This window comes from Mauremys mutica, chromosome 10 (genome assembly GCF_020497125.1).
Source record: "Mauremys mutica isolate MM-2020 ecotype Southern chromosome 10, ASM2049712v1, whole genome shotgun sequence".
NCBI classification, from domain to species: domain Eukaryota; kingdom Metazoa; phylum Chordata; order Testudines; family Geoemydidae; genus Mauremys; species Mauremys mutica.
Genome location: NC_059081.1, coordinates 22375094 through 22398358, shown reverse-complemented (window position 1 = coordinate 22398358; position 23265 = coordinate 22375094). Strand labels below are relative to the sequence as shown.

Sequence of the window (23265 nt, the reverse complement as noted above, 5' to 3'; positions counted from 1 at the left end):
GAAGTTGTTCTGAGATAGTCCCATTAAGGTAACAAACTATATACCAACTTTCAGCCAAATTAGCTTGACATGATTAACATCAGAATTTGAAATGTATGATTAATAATCCAGCTAGCTATCCACTAGAATGGCTGCTACTGTATAAGTAATGTATGAATTAATTGAAATAACAGTAACAATCCTTTACACAATACCTGTAATCAGGGATGAATCCCCCTATGATGAACAAATTTTATTAACTGATTGTATAAATTATAAACTGGACAGCAAAACTATATATAATGTCCAGTGCACCTACCTACCTCTGTGGCAAGCCTCAGCAACTGTATAATAATGAACAGCTCTCTAGATCAGGGGTCGGCAACCTTTGAGAAGTGGTATGCCAAGTCTTCATTTATTTACTGTAATTTAAGGTTTCATGTGCCAGTAATACATTTTACATTTACAGGGGCCAGCGGCCAGAACCCCAGACCGGGAGCGGCTTGAGCAGGGCCGGCGGCAGGGACCCTGGGCCGTCAGCAGGCCAAGCCATGCAGCCTGCTGTCAGTCTGGGGTTCCGCCTGCCGGCCCCTGCCAGCCGGAGTCCCGGCTGCCGCCCCACTCAGCCCGCTGCCAGCCCAGGGTTCCGTCCATCCACTCCGGCAGCGGGCTGAGTGGGGCCGGGACCCCAGCTGGCAGCAGAGTGCCACTAAAAATCAGCTCACGTGCCGCCTTTGGCACGCATGCTGCAGGTTGCCGACCCCTGCCCTAGATATACTTAATCATATCTCAGCACAGGGGCATGGACTAGATGACCTCTTCAGATCCCTTCCCGTCCTATAGTTCTACGATTATTTATTATCAGCATCATTCAAACACTGATACAAAAAGACCTTTCTGGCAGAATTAAATTTGTTTTCTTTACCTGTTAAAATTTTAGCTTTCCTATTCTCAGGATAGTTCATTTAGTTTGTCTATAGCACTGAGCTGGCCAATGATACAATGTTGCATTATAGAACAACAATTTTTAAAAGTACAAGGTATGAAAACCGTATTCTAAAAATGATCTAAGCAGATGGGACATGCAGTTCTAACTTAGTCCATTCGCATGTGGGTTTTTTTCTCCCTATCTCTTTTTTAAGTTCTCAGAGATTTATCTAGTGGAAAAGGTCAGCCTGCAGCAGAAGGGAAAACAAAATCTGAGTCTTCCAGCTCCAGGGTAAGAAACTGCATAGCTGCTAAGGAAGAGGAGAGATTGGGCACATAACATCCTCACCTCCCACACTTGGCAACTCTCTTTGCCTGGAAGCTGCCACCCAGGGCAAGCAGCCCAGGGTTTTCTAGTCCTAGACTAGAGATCCCCCTAACGAGTCTTCCATTTCTTGGAGGTGGACCAACACTCTGTACTTAACTGGGACATAGCTGTGTCTTTCCCCAGCTAGAACTTCAGTGTATTGTACTATAGCTTCTTTTCATCCCACTGGCTGGCAACATCCTCTCAGAGTTCTGCCAGATAAAGCTTTTTTCAGGCTGCAATCCCTTTAAGAGCTATGTTGTGATTGGTCGTTACATGAGTCCATAGGAGTGGGGGCACATAAGGACCTAACCAATCCACTGCATGGGGTGTCAGGGGCTCCAGCCATTGTAGGCCTTGCACTTGGGACAGAAGGGGGACCTTTTCCTTATTTACCCCTTTGTGTGAACAGTGTCCCACAGAGAGGAGTAGGGAATAGGCAAGGCCATATCTCAGACCCTTCTGCACCAACCCACAGAACTGGCTGGGAGAACTGAGGAGAACAATCCATGGAACTAGCCCAAAGACTATATTTGTAAGGGTTTCAGGATCTGGCCCTGTCTCTCTAGTTCTTAGGTTCTGTCTTCATCATAAACTAATTATTGTACATTTCTTAATGTAAGCAGGGTCTGAATGGATTCTTCCCTGACAGCTAGCTGGGATGGGGAGAGACTTCAAAAGCATACTTTATTGACATGAACACACCTACTCTGCTTAGCTGTCCAGCAGATAGAGCAGTGTGTTGCTCAAATTAATCAACTTTGGCTGCTGTTGGGTTGCAAATCACGTTAGTACTGAATGCAGGGGTAGTGAAATGCTGTTACCAATGTTGTCATTATTGTATGAATAAAGGGGAGCAGAACTGTGCTTAACCTGTCCCAAATGAGGGGTCACCCACAGGTGAAAGGACCTTGTTAAGAGGTTTGAATGCCAGAGCCCTGTGAAAGTAAGAGGGGTGGGCACAGGTGTCTCAGCCAGGAGGTGTGGACTCTCCCCAGGGGTTCTCCTCAGACTGGTTTAACTTGTTCCTCCCCACTGTTCAAAGAAAGAGCTAAATAGGAGCCTCTTTGTTATTTTAAATGCTGAATTAGAGTTAAAATCAGTTGTGGTGGGTTAGTGTTTCTGCCCAGCCTGCAAAGAGCTGAAAATTACTGAGACTGATGTGCAGAGGTCACAGCAGAGAGGCAGGTGGTAACAGAAGGTGACTGACAGTCAGTTGGCGAATGAGTGGCTGGCTGGACACACAGCGGATTGGAGCAGCAGCTGGCGGGATGGCCAGCAAAGAGGAACAGCAGCTGGCTGGGAGGCCAGCAGAAAGGAGAAGTGGCTGGCGGGGCAGCCAGCCAAAGCAAGTGCTCAGATGCAGGAGCAAGCAAGGTGCCTTCTTCCCCAGGTTGGAGGTGAACTCACACAGATGTGCCTCTGAACTCTGGGTTCTCTCTGACCAAGGACAACCACTGTGAGTGGGGCATGAGGAGGGAGCAAAAAGGAGCACAAAAATGGAACTTCTGGTTGTGGAACTCAAGAACATGAGGCAGAAGGCCCTGCCACACACATTCCGGGGTGGGTGTCTTGCTCACAATTTTATGATTATGAATCCCTCTTGTGGCATTTTCCCTAATTAATATAGGGTGACTTCCCTTCTTTCATTAAAAGTTTATTTTCTACACTCAGACTCTGTGCTTGCAAGTGAGGAAGTATTGTCTCTCAGAGGTGCCCAGGGATGGTGTGTAATTTTCCCAGGTTACTGGGTGGGGGCTTGAGCCAGTTTTGTGTTGTGTTGATGGACAGGAACCCCTAGATATTGAACCTGGCCCTGGCTGCTGCTGGCTCCACCTGGCAGAAGGGTTACATTAACGTTAGATTTAACACTCAATTTAACACTCAGAAGACGAATATCCTAAAAAAACCCTGTAGATAATTTGCAATAGTGTGGGCTCTGCCAGGCCTTTTATGTACTACCCTATCTAGGGGGTGGTACAGAATGCCCCCAACAGTTCCACTAGAGGGGCACAATATATATCCACTCCTGTGGCTAGCCAGCTCTGCTGGCCCATGTTGAGAAGACAGATCCATAGTGCTGCCTCTTTTACCATGGATCACACAGCTTAACATGTGCAGACCTTATAAAGATAAGTGCAAGGATTGTGATTATTACAGGCCCTTAAACAAGATACCATAAGGTATGATGAAAGCTTATTGTAGTTAGACAGGTAGATTGTTGTAAAGAGGCTGTTGAAGAGCACATGTGAGAGATGCATAACACCTTCCTTTTGAAGCCCTTGAATGGTACCTTCAGCACTCTAAGTTAAAAGGAAGGGACAAAATATTTTTGAGTGACTGTGTTACCTGGTTCATTTTAACACAATGCACAGTCAACCTGTGGAACTCCTTGCCAGAGGATGTTGTAAAGGCCAAGACTATAACAGGGTTCAAAAAAGAATTAGATACATTCATGGTGGATCGGTCTATCAAGGGCTATTAGCCAGGATGGGCAGGGATGGTGTCCCTAGTCTCTGTTTGCCAGAAGCTGGGAATAGGAGACAGAGAATGGATCACTTGATGATTACCTGTTCTGTTCATTCCCTCTGGGGCACCTGGCATTGGTCACTGGGCTAGATGGACCTTTGGTCTGACCCAGTATGGCCATTCTGATGTTCTTATCTCTTCCAAGCAACACTTGTTATCTCCATCTTCCTTTCTTTACTTTTAATTCCATAATTTCAAACATATTTTTAAAAAGATTTTATCAGTTAAAAGGTTTCTTGCAGAGGGGATTCTTTTAAAGAGTGTAAGTGGGGCATTACTTTTTATCTTTGGTTAAGTCTGGATCTCTTTTTCTCTTTTCTATTACAACTCACAGAACAAGTTGACAATGCAGAAAAGTAAAATGCAAACAAAGAAGACAGCAGCCAGTGGCACTCTGGGTCCCAGGGGATAGTCCAAATTGCTAAAAGCTGTCACCATTGCCTGAAGTATCAGGTGTGAGGAGCATGCTGTTGTTAGTTGTTATATCTAGTGCCACTGAGGGCTACTCCTAAAAACAAAACAAGACACAAAGCCACCATTCTCCAGAGCAGTAGGCTTCTAAAATGCAGCTATGAGTGAATGGGTTCCCTGGAAAAAAAGAAAATTCTCTCACCAAAGTGGAAAGTAAAATAAGGCAAAGGTCCTGCCACAGAAATGGAAAGATTTTCTTTATCAATGGTTCAGAAAATGTCATCTGTGGCCCATGACCGTCTCATATAGCCAGGGGCGGCTCTAGGGATTTTGCGCCCCAAGCATGGCAGGCAGGCTGCCTTCCGCGGCTTGCCTGAGGGAGGTCCGCTGAAGCCGCGTGACCAGCAGACCCTCCGCAGGCAAGCTGCCGAGGGCAACCTGCCTGCTGCCCTCGCGGCGCCGGCAGAGCGCCCCCCGTGGCTTGCCGCCCCAAGCACACACTTGGCGTGCTGGGGCCTGGAGCCGCCCCTGCATATAGCTTTGCTAGTGATGAACAGACAACTAGTTGGTCACATGGTGCTGGCTTCTCCTTTCACCTGCTAACTTTCATTGAAAGGTAGCTATATTACAGGCCTTCCTAATATTAACTTTTCATGTAGCAACTGCTGTTGCTAATCATGTGATTTGGATTGCCAGTGTGAGAGGACGTGGTCCACACAAAAGCAAATGGGAGTGCAAGTAGTGCACAAGACAATACATTAAGATGGTTTCTATGCTCTGAGAAAAAAAAAGGCTGGGGGCCTTTGTGCTGGATCTTAAGTGTAGACACAAAGAATCATTTGAGGACAGAGATTGTTCACAGTGACTTATGCTCATGGAACAGATATAGAATCGGAATAGGGATTTAGAGGTTTTAGTAAAACTGAAAACATATCAAGTTGCAGGTATGAGAGGCAGATGGGGGAATGGTTAGGATGTTGCAGATGGCTGTAGATAGAGGGGAGGGGACAGTCCCAGTCCAGAGAGACAGAGGTGTCCGTAAATCAAAGTGTAAGTATACAACACATGAACACTTCCCACAAAGTCAAGAACTAGTCAAGCAACGCCAGCTGTAAAAATGAAAGTGTTCAGGAACTGTAGGATTCCTCAAGCATCTGTTGGTGCTACTAAGAGTAAGAAGTAAATCCACATTGGCAGTACTTGAGAATTATTTTTCTACATTAACCCTGACAACAGCCGCCAACTTCATTGCTCATTTGCCACACAAATGTCCATTGAGGTGCACAGAAATCAAAACCAACTGAGAAACCAACTACAGGTGGAAAAATCAGAATCAAGACAATTTAATAAAAGACACCAACTGGCCAATATGATTAAGGGAAAGGCAAGGAAACAGAAAGGAAAAAACACTGAGAAAATGCATTGAAACTTTTCTGAAAATACTGCTAAAACTAGAGGATACAGAGTTTTAATCTCTTAAGGATATCCCCACAAGTGGAACATATATACATTAAAATAATCCTGTGTATGTTACTAATGCACATGCTGCCACTCCACTGAAAATAACAGACTAATCTTTGGCATATAGCCACAGCCCTACAGGAGAGGAGGTGATGCAAAGCCATTGTTGTAAACGCAGGGAGGGAGGCACAATCTCTTCTTGAATCCACCGGTGTGTAAAATGCATCATTGCTACACCCCGGCTGCCTTCTGGGCCCTTCTTACCTTTTGGGGCTATTTGCACTCCTACAGGTGCATGTAGGGAAGGTTGCCTGCATTCCCCCGAGCATAGTGACTTCAATTATCCATGGGTCTTGCTTGGGGAGGGGATGCTCCTTGAAATTCCTTGCTAGGACAAAGGTCAAACTGTCCCAAGGTCCTCAACTAAAAGCTAAGTTAGTAAAAATTGCAATCACTGAACTCTTTAAAAGCTAATATAGTTTACAATAAACATTCAGTCCCCCGTCATATTATAATCAAAGTATACTTAAAGCAGAGGAAGGCACTTGGGTCTATCTTTTGCTTCATGATGCATGCTCCATATGGATCTCCCAGCCGTATTGTGTCTTACTGCTTAAGCAACACCTAAGTGTCACATCTCTTTGGTGCTCATTTCTAGGTCATGCCAGTTTCTTTATGCATCATGAGCTAGGGTTTCCTAATTATTTTTTCAAGTCAAGACTGCAAACAAAATCTGTCTTTTGTATTACTGGTGTCACTCTGCTGTTCTCCTTGGTGTGCTCCTGTCTGTTCTTTTCTTTATCCCAGATAGGAAAGAAAGTACCTTAAAACTACTTTGTATTTTCTAATGGGTTTCCACCTCTTTGCTTCACTTTCTATAAGAAATGTTCTTCTGGTAATACATTTATTCAGAGAGTAGTCACTCCATTTTTTAAACTTCATTTCAGGCTGCCCGAGGGATGCAAACAAGGTTTGGTACCTATCATTAGCTGGGATAACTGGCTGTAATGATCATTTTTTGGTAAAACACAGTTCATTTTCTGCTGAACAGCTACAAAACCATATTTTAACTTGAAGCACAAAATTCAGTTGCTTAAAATCAATATAACGTTTAATTTGTGCATGCTTATTTGTGCTGTCTTTATATCTAGAATGAAAGTCTATAAATAGTCCAAACTCACTTATTCTTTAGAAAATCTTGGTAAGTTGATTAGTTCTGTGTGAGATTCATTAAGTAACACAAAGCTGTCTTCCACCCTTCCAGACCTACTACACACAATGCTTTTACATTGATTGTCCTTTTAAACTATACATAAGCCAAGACATAAAACCTTTACAATGTTTTATGTGCAGATAGAGTAAAATACTTTAATGTATTTCCTGGTTACATACAGGGAGTATGAAGTTTGTAGTTAGACAAAGTGACATCCATCTACAGCAGCATTATCAATCGTCGTGCCAGTACTGCAACTTATTTTGAATTATTTATGTTATTGTCATGGGGCTTAATCCAGGTCAAATGGGCAAAGGCCAACTCTAGTATACAAGTTTTGCCCACGAGAACAACATGGAAGATGTGGATAACAGATTCCTTCATGCCCAGTTGGTAAGTAGGGATCTTGGTATCCCACAGTCAGACCACAGCTGCTACACTACTGCTGAGTATGAATGTGGGGGATGGTGGTCATACCCTACTGCTCCTCCTCATTGCCCAGCGAATAGATGTTATTCATAGGCTCTTTAGCCATGATTCATACTTTCCTCCAAATCTATTCACAGAGAGCAGCACACAGCTGCTTCAGCATTATGGCACGCTGTGGCATACAGAATCCAATGACTAGTCTCCTGGTGGTGTTTCCATTGCATTTTAGGGCCTGATTCAGTGCATGTGGAGGGCAGAGATTAGAGAGCTAACTAGCTATGACTCAGTCTGGGTAACAATGAAGTTGATGTTGATGGGCTCGGTAGAGCAATCAGAAGATACAACACATACAACAAAGATTATATCTGCTCATTTGATTGAGGGGAAGAGGGTGTAATTGGATCCTTAGCTGCTGCTGAGTGATCAGGTAGCAGCCGAGGATGTAATAAAAGGAGGAAACACAGGAGTTCTGGTAAGAGACTGACCTTTATTCCCAGGGTTAAATCATTTGACATATGTCAGGGGTATTAGAGGTGGTTACACACCATCACCTGGGAGGTATCCACTGAACAAAGTGGCGACTGTTACTACAACCTAGATAGCATTTTATAATTTGCCTCAAGGCAGGATATTGTCACTGAGTCTTTTGGATATAGACTTTGCCACTATGTTCCATTCTACGCCTCTGTCACCTGAACACAAGGCTAATGAAGTATATTCCGCTACTTAAAGGGTGTATCCCACTATAATCATATTACTCCATGATCTTCCCTGGGTCCCAGCTGGTTTCCAGGTGGAATCAGTGTGCTGGCTTTGACCTAAAAAACCCTCAATGGTTTGAGATCTGTCTCAGTTGTGACCAGTGGAGGCGCATGAACTGGAGCTTCCTCAGGTTTGGAGTTCACTCCCCTTCTAGTCTGAAATAGTACAAATGTGTTGACTTTAAGGGCATATGGCAAGGCTCAACTATTTTCAAAGGATTTGGGGAGGGAGGGAGGGTTTGTATGCTCGGAGGAAATGGGACATTTTTACTTAATTTAGTTGGTTGGTTATTTTGTTGAGTTGTGGGAGGGAAGAGAGTGCTAAGCTGCTGAATTTGTATATCCATTATATTCTATATAATGCTATAAAATATATACCTATATCATGGGACAAGTGCTTTATCAGTGACCTATAAATCAAAATAAATCAAATAGATAAAACTTTGAAGCAATGGGCAGTAGTTCCCATAAGAGAGCTCAAAGTGTAGACTTCAAGTGAATTGATTCCACAAGCATGTTAGAAAAGATATTGGTGCAGTCCAATACTATAAAGAAATATTTCAGCACAATTATGACTGTTTTTAAAAAAAGTCAGTGTATTTAATCTGTTAAATGACAATAAAAGAGTCTCATATATGGTCATGTGAGGGTCCGTTTCTGATAAGCTTACTAATATGACTAATCTTTGCTCAGATAGTTTCATTAAAAGTCAATGGCCCTAATCATGTCAGTAAGGATCCCTAATGAGGATATTTTATGTGATTACATCACTCTTCCCCTAAAAAACTTTTTATATTAAATTAAATGTACTCATTTTTTTTGATAATATACATAAAAAAGACATTCAGTACTATTGGAAGCTCTCAGAAAAGGAAAGTTAGAAAATATATTATATGGGCCAATCCCACAATGTCCACATTAAAGTGGGGTAGGAAGAAGGTGGGTCTTATGTACACAGTTGACATTAAATTGCAGGGAGAGAGAGAACATGATTCTGCAATGGGATCAGAATGGGCAAACTCATAACCATATGGACTCCCACTAAAATCAGGATCCACCAATATGAATCCCACTGCAGAGCTGAAACTTTATTTGGATTTAAAAAATGAGAAGGTAGATAGAGTGGCAAATATTGGAACAGATTATACACCTACTATAGGTCCTGATACTGCAAATACAATCATGTGTACAATCCCATTGTCATTAAAATTAAGAATGTCTGTGTTTGTTAGATTATTTACTTAGTGAATAAGGAGAGCAGAGAGATCAAAGGCCAGCACGGTGAACTCTATATTCCTAAAACAAAAAGCATTGAGAGGAACAGCTTAAGTAATAGTAAACTGCCCTAAATATCACTATCCACTTAGTATTGCAAGGCACAACCTGCAACATACTTGTCATTAGATGCTACAAATACATTGATTTAACTGACATTTTAATGCTTGTATATTTTGTTTTATAAATACAAATTCATTTTTAAATGAAAAGCTATTTCTTACTTTTATCACTGAAGAAAATCTGCCTCGCTTTTCAGATTTTTGTAGCGATAGTCTCATTTGAAAATAGGTAAAAATAAGTGCCCTTTTTATACATGTGTTTGTTCCTTTATAGGCACTGGATTGCATTTAATCGATTATATTGTATTATGTCATTATTTTGCATCACACTCTTTGCTAACTGAATGTGAAGAAATATCACTCAATGTCATTAATTGGATCATTTTTCTCAACATCCCCTTCCCCATATGTAACCTCTGGAATTGATATCTGTTTGGACTCATAAAAAAACTCAAAGAAAGCTACCTGTCAGTGGCCAATTCAAAAGTACTTCAGAGAGCAATCCAGGGAGTTACAAGAAATACAAGAATTACACAAATCCTTTCCAACCTACCACCAGTCATAGATTCTTTTCTCTTGTGTTGTAATGTAAAAAGGTTCAATATCTGCCCTCATTTCAGGAAGACCTAAAACGTATAAAGTGCCTTGACAGTAACACTGGCATTATATAACATTTTCTGACTTGCAGATCTACTTTTTCTATCATACACTGTCAGCAAACAAAAAATAGCATTCAACTAAAAATGAAACAAGTGGTGACCTCCGTAGTTTTCCAATATGTGCAAATTTGCTATCATTTTCATAAGGTACAGTAAACTGATGTTAAATAATGCTGCAGTACTAACCAATTTTTTTCTAACAGACTACGGGATTGATCTTGTCGTCAGTGACGTCAATGTCAAAATTCCTATTATCATCAGTTTGAACAGGATTAGGACCTTTCAGAGGTCCTGTATCCTAAGATGAAGACCCCAATAAAAAAAGGAAGCATCTATATACTTTTATTGATTTTTAAGTCCAGTAAGGGTATAAACCTCAAAAACAAATCAGCAGGTCTTTTAAATATGCGTCACTTTCCTGTATTCTCCTGGATTTATTTATTTTACTACAAGAGGTACGCTAAACTTTATTAACATATACATGTTTGGGAGGAGCATGATCTATGAAAGACAGAGAAGCTGAATGGAGCTGGTATACTGGAGCCTAAGAATTTGCCTGAGTGTAGATCATGTTATGGTTCACTTTAGTTGTGGTGGACATACTTCAATGCCCTGTTCCGTTCTTTTGGGATGATCTCTTTTGGAATGCTACAGTAGTCAAGTGGTTAATGCTTCAAAAGTTACCAGTCAAAATGCTTTTGGGATTAACATGTGATGTACACAGAAGTACACGAGACAGACAGGCATATCTCCATTTCCCCAGGTACTATTGCTGCAGTGGGTTCATGGAAGATTCATGGATCAATGCTCTAAAGAAGACTACAGAGCGCAGTATTTCAGATACTTACAACATTGCAAATGTCACACTATTGGGAGGCACCACCACATTGTGATGCAAATATAAAGCAACTGAGATTCCTTACACTCTATGTTATATCCATCTCTATATAACATAGAGTGTAAGGAATCTCAGTTGCTTTATATTTGCATCACAATGTGGTGGTGCCTCCCAATCCTGATCCTCCCAATCCTGATCCTCCTAATCCTGATATGTACTACTGGTTTTATTGGCATTGAGCCAAATCCTGTGGTCCTTATTAAGTTTTAATCATATAAATAGAAACTCTGACTCCACTGGGGAAAAAATGAGCCGTGATCTATAACTGAAGTAGGTCAGATCTTGAATAAGGTGTAACAGCACCTAAAACTTCAAACCCAGTAACAACTGGATGTTTAACATGAAAACAGTCACATGTGAGGAGTCAGAAACCATCTGGTATCCCAGGTGTGACAGCTATGAATTTTCAAATTAACTTGCTATCTGCATCAATGTTGAAGTCATCCAGGACAGTAGGTCTGCTGGCTCCAACATTTAGATGAGAAATATTTCCGTCAACTCAGCTGGAAAATCAGTGGAGTAGCAAGGTGCCTGTACACCACAACTATTCCTAATTTAAACTTAATCTGGATTTCTAACAAACTAACCCAGATTTGGTGTAGAGGACAATTTACATATTAAATCAACTGCATCTCTTCTCTGACCCTCTCTTGGCTCTGGCTGAATCAAAGAAAAGTCTGGAGATTCTAGGCTAATAAAGACCCTACCCCATTATCCAGCCAGGTTTTAGTTATACCAGAAAATGTATTTATACAAAATAAATACCTGGTAAAGGGAAAGCCTCTAGGAAAAGTTAATCAAGGGTTGAGATTGGATTTATAATAACCTGTATTCTTGCCTGATCTCAACAAGCTTTATCTATGTGTTTGTGTGTGTATATCTATATAGGACCGATGTGCTACACTGTGTCTCTGAATAGTTAAATTTTAAGTTATTACATATGTATAGTCAGAAATGTATGTATCACATCACATACTCCCTTTGTATGCATGTTGAACTGTAAAACATTAAATAATATATATGGGAAGTACGCCAACTCTGAGTGGCATGGAAACCCTGGAGATTGGTGAATAATATATAAAACCATTTCTTTTTTAGCAGCACGTGTCTTGGCTTACTGAGTCTTGTGCTGATATCTCACTTTTAGGAACTCACTATGTCAATCAAACTTAAAAATCCTTCCCAAACTTTCTCCCACTCTTTTGCAAAAGAGCAATCAGACAAAAACTCAACTTCCAAGATTGAAACAAGACCTCTTCTTACATCTCTTCAGAGGGAATCAAAGCCTGTGTGGTATGCAAGATTCACAATATGCAAATCATGCCAAAATGTTTTAAAACATAGAAATAGAAGATAAGTAAATGGAGCCTGCTATATAACCCAATAACTTGACTTCAAGCCAAATCTAACCATTGGATATTTGTACTTTAGGCAACTGGGAATTTTGTGCACATCACAGAGGTGAAGTTCTCAACACATGTAGAGAGATGTAGACTGCATTGTTCTCTAATAATCCTTAGTAACTGTCCACACTGCCATCAGAGTCTCTAGTACGCGGGCAGCAATTCCACACAAAGGGATGCTGGTTTTAGAAGAGACATTCCCACTGTAAGGAACTGGTTAACCATTCCCAGTACCATTTGGATTGATTATGTTGTGTACATAAACAATTATGACATCATAGGTTTAATCAAAACAGATATAGGTCCTTTAGAAAGAAGGCAGGTAGGAGAAGTTGTCAGAGAAAACGTTTATATAATAAGAAAGAAGATTTGGAAAACAAAACAAACAAACAAACAAACAAAAAAAACCAGGAGCAAGCTACCCTGGAGGAACTGTTGGGATAATGTCATGATGAAAGAGGATAAAGTAGGTATTTATCAAAACAACTTTAAACATCACGACTGAGGGAATTGAGGGAACTACAAACTAACTGGCAAAGGGAGGTAAGAACTGGGACTCACTATATTTATGTTATAAGTAGAGGGATCTATTCTTTGATGTGAAATGTAGGATTACCTCTTTATATAAGGCAGCCGGAAAGTCAGGGCCCTTCGGATAAGCTGGAAAACCTGTGGCAGCAGTAAGGTTCAGGTTAAGATGGGCTTCACGGGGATGCATATATTACTGAGAATGTTAGCTGTTCTCCTCACTCATCCCCGCACCCACGTATAGAGAGTATAACAGCCAGGCTCTCTCTCCTCTGGGGAAAAGGGAAAGGAGAGAAGAAAGTACTTCATCCCAATGCCAGCCAGGAAGAAGAGAATAAAGTGATCAAACCCTGACTCCAGTTAGAGATCAATGTATTGATTCCCACACTGCTTGACTATGGGAAAGTCCTATAGAATTTAAGAGGGATGAAACCCATAGGGTGATATAGAAATATTATAGAATTCCAAGAGTCTATACATTTAACAGAGAATGGATATCTTTTAATAGTTTGGAGGTTTTAACCGTTCTGTAGAACAGTGGTTCTCAGCCTTTCCAGACTACTGTACCCCTTTCAAGAGTCTGATTTGTCTTTCGTGCCTCCAAGTTTCACCTCACTTAAAAATGACTTGCTTACAAAATCAGACATAAAAATACAAAAGTGTCACAGGGCACTAGAACTCAAATATTGCTCACTTTCTCATTTTTACCATAAAATAATAAAATAAATCAATTTGAATATAAATTCAAATTTGAATACAGTACTTACATTTCAGTATATAGAGCAGTATAAGTCAGTGTCTGTATGAAATTTTAGTTTGTACTGACTTCACTAGCGTTTTTATGTAGCCTGTTGTAAAACTAGGCAAATATCTAGATGAGTTGATGTACCCCCTGGAAGATCTCTGCATACCCCCAGGAGTATGCGTATGCCTGGTTGAGAACTATTGCTGTAGAGTTCTATAGCAGGGATATAATTATCTGATTCTCACACAGCCCACTAAGTCTCACTGTTGGGATGTTTTCTCAGCCTAAAATTTCCTTTTCTCAATTTCATCCCATGACCTTTTCCAGATAGTCCCTCATGGATCCGAGGGACCACTGTTGACAGGAGAAGTCTCTCTTAGCTTGGCTGTATTGCTACAGATTGGGGGCGGGGGCGTGGAGTGCAGAGCATAGCTGACATGGAGACACACAGGGTCACTCTACAGATGGCCCAAGAATCCCACAGACCCCTGGGGAGCTAGCAGTTTTAAGGATATGTGCTGAAAACTTTTCTGTGATGGTGTGGGGGAATTTGCACAAAGGAACCCCCTGGACATTTTGATGTAGAGAGCCTCCTGGGACTCACATAGTTTAACTTCTCCATAGTTGGTGTTTACACTGGTATAAGTGACAGGAGAATCAGACCTCAAATTTTACCCTTTCTTTCGAGTAACACAAAGGGCATGGTAGTCAAGATGGGAGCCTATAGCCACCAGGCTAAAATAGTGACCATCACACAATTGGACTTGTAACTAACAAAATGAGATCTCAACAAAGAAAACACAATCACTGTATTTTTGGAAAAACACTGGAAATGTAGAATAGGAATGAATGAGCTCAGGCCCGTCGACAGAAATTCTGGGCCCCAGGGCCAGGGCCGTTCTCTGGGGGAGCGGGGCCCAGGGCAGAAATGATGAATCTGTCACTTCTGGGACTGCTCACACCGGCCTGTGGGGCCTCGCAAAGCGCGGGGCCTGGAGAGGTATCATGTGCCTAGGCGCCCACTGGCTCACTCAGATGATTTAAAAGGGCCCTTTTAAATTGCCCAGGCTCCTTGGCAATTGTTCCCCCCACCCCCTCCATCAGCGGGTCTGAATGAGCTAAAGAAATGGAGGTAAAGGAGGTGGAGGACAAAAGGAAAGTCTTCTCAAAGATAAATTAAGATACAAATAAAGACAATGTGTTCTATCCATCCCGTAATAAATATACCAGCAGTTAAAGGAGGCCAATTAAGATGAGCAAGGATGTGCAGAATGATCAAGAGAGACTATGTGAGGTATATAATATCAGATACAGAAAGGAATGGAAAGATTACAGAATGAAGTCGCGAGTGTAAAAAATGATAAGAAAAGCAAAGGTGGAGAGTGAAAGGAAGATTGCTCAAGATGATAAAGATAAATAAAAATACATTTTTCAAGTACGTATAGGCCAAGAGGTCAGTGAAGGAGACAGAAGATCCTTTAAGAGATGGCATGGGTAATTCATTGGCAGCAGAGGTAGACATTGATAACAAAAATTGAATACTTTCCTTACTGTTCAGAAAGTAGTTTGGGGGCAACACAGCAGAAACAGACATATTGTCTATTTCCCAAGCGAAGAAAATGAGACAATGAAGGAAATTAAGATCACTATATAATAGGTGATTGTCTATAGGCTGATAACACTATGAGAAAGACAGGTTTCTGAAGACGGTGCATAAAAATAAAAGCTTTCTTAGGATATGCTTAAAAGGCTTTTTAGAAAGGAAAACTCAAATAAAGATATAGGACCAAATTCTGAACACTTATGTGCATGGACAGTTCCCACTGAATGAAGGGGAGCTACTTGAATGCATCTAAGGGAAGAAATTAACCCATAATGGGAAGCAATTAAAATTAGCCACTACAGACTCTTTTGGAAATATCAGAGTTACCAATGGCCTGGAGAAAGATAAACATAAGAGTGGCTATTATACATTTAAGCATAGATCTATGAAACTCACAGGAAACTACAGACAAGCAAATTTGCCTTCAGCAAACACTGAAAGTAAGAGATGGGTGAAGAAGGATCAAATCATACCTTCCGTTTTCAAGTAGTCACATTATTCTTAATGGGATTACTCAAACTGAAAGGCGAGCAGGGTTTAGTTAGCACAGTTCATACATTTATTACAAATATTCAAAAACAATATCTTCCTTCATCTTCAAAGAAATGAAACATTTCAAAAGAAAAGCTTGGAAAATTCTAAAACAAAAAGCCTTCATTTCATAAACTAGTTAAGGACCTAAATTCAAATAATATAATTGTTATTGTATCATTTACAAACCTAAGCACTTAAAGGACATTCATAAATCTTACACTAAACACCTACTATACTAATTCACACCAGCTGAGAATCTGGCCCACTTTTTTATTAATATACACATTGGCTCATTAAAGTACAACTGTCTTAACTCTGCCCTATTCTGTATCAATAATTTCATATCCCCAGAGTAGAAATCCCTTTTGAAAAAGAAATTTTAAAATCATGTGTATAGCCATTGGTGACACAGACAGACCAGTCTCCGATATTAATCCACATACATACTCAATTTTACTATACTGTAAATCAGCAATAGTATACACATCCATTATTAACCGATATATTAAACATTATACTCAAAATTAAGCAATTTTAACTATGCAATTAATATATTAATTGATATTTCCCACTTAACAGTATCCCTTAGAAGAATATATTTAGATACTGATTTAAAAACAGCAAAAATACTTTATAACAAAAGCCCTATAGTCCATGGGCCAGAGTTAAGGTTGTAATGTTATAATAAAATATGAATTTCTTTATACTTGATAACATATTTTATTATGTGCAGATTGTAAAGTGTATTATGTCCTTAACTATTCATTTCTTTTATTTTATTATTTTAGATTTCTATGTGATCTGATAAATAAGTCCTGATGCAACCTTAAATGATTTTTAAATATATTTTATTTTCAAAATAAGAAAATGCACAGTCTCCAGTCTTTCAAGGTTCTGTAGTTCAGTGGAACTATGCATATATGTAAAGTTAAGTGCATGCTTGAATGCTCTGTGCTCTCTCTCTCTCTCTCTAACACACACACACACATTAATACACAATCACTATATTGCTGTAACTTTTTATGTGTGGCAGCCTTTTATATCAGATATTTGCATTAAACAGATGGAATGTACATTTCCCATTTATTATAGCTGAATAAGATTTGGCTGTTTGCACAGTATTTTTTGAGATGATATGTTTTGGAGGTACAATATCTTGGTTTAGAATAGACCAGATATTTAGCGAGAGAGAGAGATGGGCCATGCTGTGTTTATTATATGTAATGATTATTTTTTCTGTACTTGAACATTATACTTATTACTATATATATATATATATATATTATATACCTTTTAATATATAGTAATAAGACTAATGTTCACTCAGTTTGAAGTTAATTGATTAATTAAATTAATCATAATCATGCTATGAGCTCAAACTCTATATAAATATATAAAATCGCCTTACATACAGGAGCTTAAAAAAAGAAAGCTATTTTCTTTCTCAACATGAATTGTAAGCACCCTTTTTAAAAAAAAAATCTACATCTTGCAATCAAAACAAATGAAAGTTCATTTAAAATAAGTCTTTTTTTTCAAACTAGTATATTAAATGTGGCTTTTAATTATTGGTTTTGATTATTTTTGAAGATTTTTGTATTTAGATGGCATACACATTTTCAATCATGTCTTAATTACTTTTAAAAATGCTGCTCTGGCTTAGGGACAAGACAGATAACTTGTTAAGCATTTGAAATTTCTGAGCTGTTTTCTCAGTTCTGGCAGTCAATACCCAAGTCCAGATTGTAACCTCCTTTCTGCCTCCAAAGCCTGCCTTGGCTGCGTGTCCAGTGAGGGATTATGGATTTATCAAGGAAGGTAAGTGTGACTACAAGCATTGGCTCACCATCTGCTCCCCAGCAGAGTTTGGGCCAACCTGCATAGCCTGCAGCAAGACCAGGGCACTGTTCTCAATCCAGCCCTTTCCAACCTGGCTCAAGAAACACATCACATTCAGTCAGATGATTAGGTCTAAGTAGTCCATATGTAACAGAATATTTTTCCTAAATACCAAAATGAAAACAAAATGAATGCCATTTTTTTATTCTCCTTACTCGATACATCAAGTTTTACACAAATAAATACTCTCTTAAGGTTTATGCAAATTATAGAAAAATAAAACGATGCATTATTTAGCAGTTCTCCCATTTCAAGATCTAACAGACTTTATTCACAGCATGTTTTTCCCTAGTTTATGTTGGCCTTCTTTTCTGATTCTACTTTTTAATTCATCTTTTTAAATTATTCCTTTTTAAATCATTATCTTATGTGTCTTCATAGATTTTCATGTATTAATCTATTATTAATTTTTTACTATATTCAACTTAATCTTAAATTGTTTAAATCTCTAATAAGTTTAAACACTGGGACATGGACAGCTTTTAGAAATACTCTGCTCTTTAACATTTGGAGCATTTCTGTTTGTAGCTCATAACATTATTCAAAAACTTCTTATCAGATATGTTCTTTTCTATTAGAGGTACCTTAGACAGAATAACCAGGCACCACATGGGAAAGCCACCAGTGCTATATTAAAAACAAAAACAAAAACAAATTGTTGGTAAAGATTTTGTCTTGTTGAATAAAAAAAATCTGTATTATACATTAAAACCTTGACATCTGCTTGGTGAATGTAAAACTAGATTAACACTATTTCCCATATTTATTCAATTGTCTTTATGTTGATTTAGGTCAAGATTTTTATCTTCATGCACAGCTCCAAAGAAGGCAGTTGTAACTAGCTTTTTTGCTTTCTACAGCTCAGCACTGAACATGAAAATAAGCTGAATAAACATCTTACCCTTTTTAGTTAAACTGTTGTCTGCCCAACTGCTGAATGCACACAGAAAACAATCTAAAATTGTATAACCCATAATACAGTATATTAAATTACAACATTGGTCTGTAATGGAAACTTATTCCCAGATATGAATTATTTACAGGCCATTTAAGTAATCCATATTCAGGTGTGGCAATGAAAAAAAAAGTGCAACATAAATCTTTAATGTTGACCGGTTGAGAGAGCAGAGCTGAGGATTACAGACATTTTAAAGAAAAAAAAAAAAACCTAAACGAATTGATATAGCCTGTTCAGTGGCTTACTGCACCAGCGTGCTAATAAATTGACGGATGGCATGTCAGAGTATGAGTTGAAATCCCAGCATTTCTAACTAGGGTGGGATCTAATATCAGTGTACCAAAATAAAGAGTTTCTGGACCTTGATGTCACAGGACACACTCTGTGCCTCATTTAGTACATCCTGCAGGAGCTTGGCATATTGTATTGCAACACAAAAATCCTCACTTTCTGTTTTAACCCCATAACTGCATTAGTAATTTTCCAAAGCCATTCTTCAGTGTGTTGTAATATGAGGAAGGATTATTTAAATATAAGCTTTTATTTTACTTTCTGAGTGTAGTTTTAAAGTATCTTATAGTATTACCATCCAAATCTAACATAAATCCACATGATTATAGTCTAGATTTCCAAGTGAGAAACACAGTGCATGCATCATAAAACAAGGTGTGGAAAATATAAATTATGGTAAATACTGTTGGATAGTTGTTTTTTGTTTGCTTGTTTTTTGTTCTGTTTTGTTGCTGTTGTTGTCTCCCTCAAATCATGTAGATTGTAAGCTACTTCAAAATGAGGATGATAGTGGGGAAAAAGCTCTTATATAACAATTTCTTTTGTTTCCTGGAGCAGTACCTATATTAATTCATCTTACAAAGATCATTGCTCAAGAACTAAATTTTGCATACATTAGAAAGCAGAATTAGCATTGCACTGTGTACAACATTCCATGTTAACTTCTCTCCGAGCAACCATTAAAGGTCATGTTTTGACGACTGAATGGCATGTCGGCACCTTGGTTCCCTAGAGAGGCATTCCCCAGGTACAGGCAAAAGGTTATTAAATTACCTTCCAAGCAACACTATCTCCTCGGATGAAAATAATTACAGGCTTTTAGAGGCATCAGAATGCTTTCTATTTTTTTAAATAAGATGAAGATGCAGTACCTAATGACCATTTTTGTGTGTGAGTCATAGAGCCTGTCAGCAGTGACAGGACAAATGAGCATAATGGCATAGCTTAAAGGGGAAAGGTTCATTTTAAATAGTGACAAATAATATTTAAATGGCATTGTTGGAGACCCATCATGCTTGTAAAATGTAGTTTGTATCTCTTCTTCATCCTTTAATTTCATCACTGTCAAATGGTATTAGCTGTTAACATGCAACATCAGGTGCAGATATAATTTTTAACTATTAAATGTGCCCATAACCAAACACAATGCATCTTGATTGTTCATATATTTTGTGGTAGAATAAATAATGTATTTGATAATTCACAATTTGCTCTGCTAAATTGTTTTGCCATATAATGGAGGTCTTTACTAAAAGACATTGGGAGGAGGGGAAAGGTTTAAAATGTGATACCTCAAACGGATTTCTTGTTGCCAACATGCTAAAATGGAAATTACTTTCTTTTTAGACTAATGTAATTCACAGGTTTGAAGTGCCAAGGGCAAGACTGTCAAATGTAGTAATTTGGTCAAAACAGTCATGGGCAAACCAATACGGTGACATATATATAGTATATACGTCAGTTAAGGGGGGCTGACATTAAACTTATTCATCCTTACAAAGGCACTTGTTCCCACCAGAAAATGTCTGAATTTGAATTGTCCCCGCGACATCAGACATTGCTTAGGGCATGAACAGAAAATGTCTACTTTAAAATATTTAGTAACAATCATTAAGCAAAACACTGCAGAACAAGAATTCTCCAGCACAAAAGCAATTATATAACTTGAAAAAAGTTAATCAAAAGTCAATCCTATACTTGTTAAAAATGACATAAGTGAATGCCAAGTCACAATATTGCAGGAAATAAAATCATGACTGTGTGAATGCACTTAGGTAGAAAATTACAAGTTCTGGAACTCAAACTTTCATAAAGAGGCTTCTAATTTTTAAATATTTTTGCACAGCTTCATCACATTTATTGCTATTTTATTTTCAGATCACTTAAGCCAAAAATGTAGACAGTTTAGGTACCTTTGAGTTGTTAAAAGTTATAGCCAATTTTCTGAAAAATTATACCAGCTAAAAACACAACATTAAATATTTACCCTGTTGGATGTTAAAAAACGCTTACAATGACAAATGTTCACATATTGACTATTCAAAATGGCCTTCACTTTGAAATTGTGAAATGGAAAGGATTGCAGATGTACAAGAATAAATATAAAAACAAATGAGTTGACTTGAAGTGTTGCCGGCTTTCATAAACATGCTACTGCAATAACATGTGACATTAATATTTAATTACAAAAGCACTGCTGCAAAATCTTTGAAATTAATGTTTTGCAAAATTAACATTCAGTGCACAGAAGCAAAGTCGTTCCAGGCGCGACTGTGATTAACAATGCCATTCACTTTACATATTATATTAATATATTATTCAAGCTAAGAATTAACACCTCCTAATTTAAATAAGGTGCTACATATCATGATGAGCTAAAATGCTTTTTCTTAAAATGGTCCATCTGATTTTAAGCAATCTGTGTTTATCATTTAATATTTTGTTACTGAATACTGTTCTCTTGCACTTTAATTTCAGCATGAAGAGATCTCATTAAACTGGTGCCTTCAGATTCCAGGATTACTAAACCAGTTGAGCCATGTTTTGTTTACTGTTTGCTAGTACACCTGGTATGACTACTCTATTCCATTGTATTCAGGTTCTCAACCCACACACATTTCTGTGATCTCTGAATGCCTACTAAAGAGTTAAACGTTTATTTTTCTTAAGGAATTATGGGACAGATCTTCAACCGATGTAAATGAGTAGAGTTCCCTTAAAATCAATGGAGCTATACTGATTTACACCAGTTGAGGATCTAGCCCATTTTGTCAATATGACTTTTAATTGTATTTTTGGGAGGGGGTAATTTCTATGGCATTGATTTTGTGGTGTTGTTTTCAACTAGCAACTTTTTTCTACTGATATATCTATTTTTGTGTTGCAGGCCGTAGTGTTCCCCCTGTAAGGGAGGAAAAGACAGATCAAGGGCTCAGGGGAGGTGGCTGGTTTAGCACTCCAAGTACTTAGTAGAAAGCCCGCTCTGCCCTCCAGCTCTGCCTTTCAGTATAAAGAAATTCAAACTTGTATTGAATTCCTGTGGAGAACTGTAACTTCTAGTGGGGCACCACTGCTAAGCAATCAGGCCTGGAGGACTGTAAACAGGTTAACATATTCTATAGCAGGTCAGGCAAACCAGTTATTTTGGTTTGAGGGAAATATTGATAAGACAGATGGGAACATCACTTCAGTTTAACTGCACAGAACTTCATTTGCCATCTTTAATCTACTGTAATTGCTTGGTTCTCTTCTTTTTAAATCAGTGAAGTAATACGTAACCATCCTTAAAGGGCTGGCAGATTTTTAAGTGATCAAAACCCCATGATCATTTTTAGTATCAATACTTATGAACTGATTGGCTGTAATTTCAGTCCAGCCTTCAGTTAATTCTAGAGGATAGCAACACAATACTAAGAATCTTTCATCCTTTCTAGTCAGTCAACAGAGGTGTGTAAGACCTCATGAATTGAGACCTCAATAATTAAAGTTATGTCTATTTAGCTATTAAATCTCTCCAGTTGTTTGGTAAAAACCTGCAATCATCAACAATTTCCTGTTGAAAACTGTCTTACAAAATCAGTTAAGGAAATTCCTCAGTTTATATGTTCTTAGTGGTGAATATGGAGCAAAGATACTTTTTCGTATTTTTATATGTGTATACCTTCATAGATGTGATATTGATATAAATAGTCTAGATCAGCATCAAGGTCAGTAACCAGGAAATCCTCCAGTCGCTCTGCCACCCTTATGCCGGCAAAAAATATAATCAATGTTGTTAGGAGTTTTGTCTACATAAGAACTGTGTAACAAATGCAAGATTCAACTCTAAATGATAGAAGGGGACAGAGTTATAGTTATAGATTCAGTCTTTGCTCACTATCATCAGTGTCCTACACCTGCCTTCAGATGCTTTTTGGTATCTTAGACTATATCTTTGCAAGGGTCTAGGCAGAGAAAAAAGCCACAGAATCTATATTGAATAGGTGAATCACGGGCCTTACAGGTTTTTGGCCCTAATCATGCCTCTCTCAAAACCCCTTGAGTAGCCTTTCAGCAAACAGGAAGCATACAAGAAGCCATTTACAGAATGAAGCCCAAGAGTGAGGGAGAATGGTCAACTTGCTTTTGCACATTCACCCCTGCTGTAGGAATGGCCACGCACAAATTATTCAGGGTCATGGCAGTCAAAATCAGTATGGGGGGAGGCTTGCTATCAGAATGCAAGCACATTTTAATACTGCTTTCTGCAACATCAATCTGTGCCCATTTTAAGGCATATCCATGGAAAGTCTACATTTGTCCCCATGATTTGATAATAAATTGGATTCAGGCT

The 23265-nt window shown here is 38.7% G+C and overlaps 1 protein-coding gene across 1 annotated transcript in view; it reads right to left on the bottom strand.

Moving 5' to 3' along the window:
* Positions 1-23265, bottom strand: part of ARHGAP15 (Rho GTPase activating protein 15) — a 454296-nt gene that overhangs the window by 246372 nt on the left and 184659 nt on the right. The window lies entirely within an intron of this gene.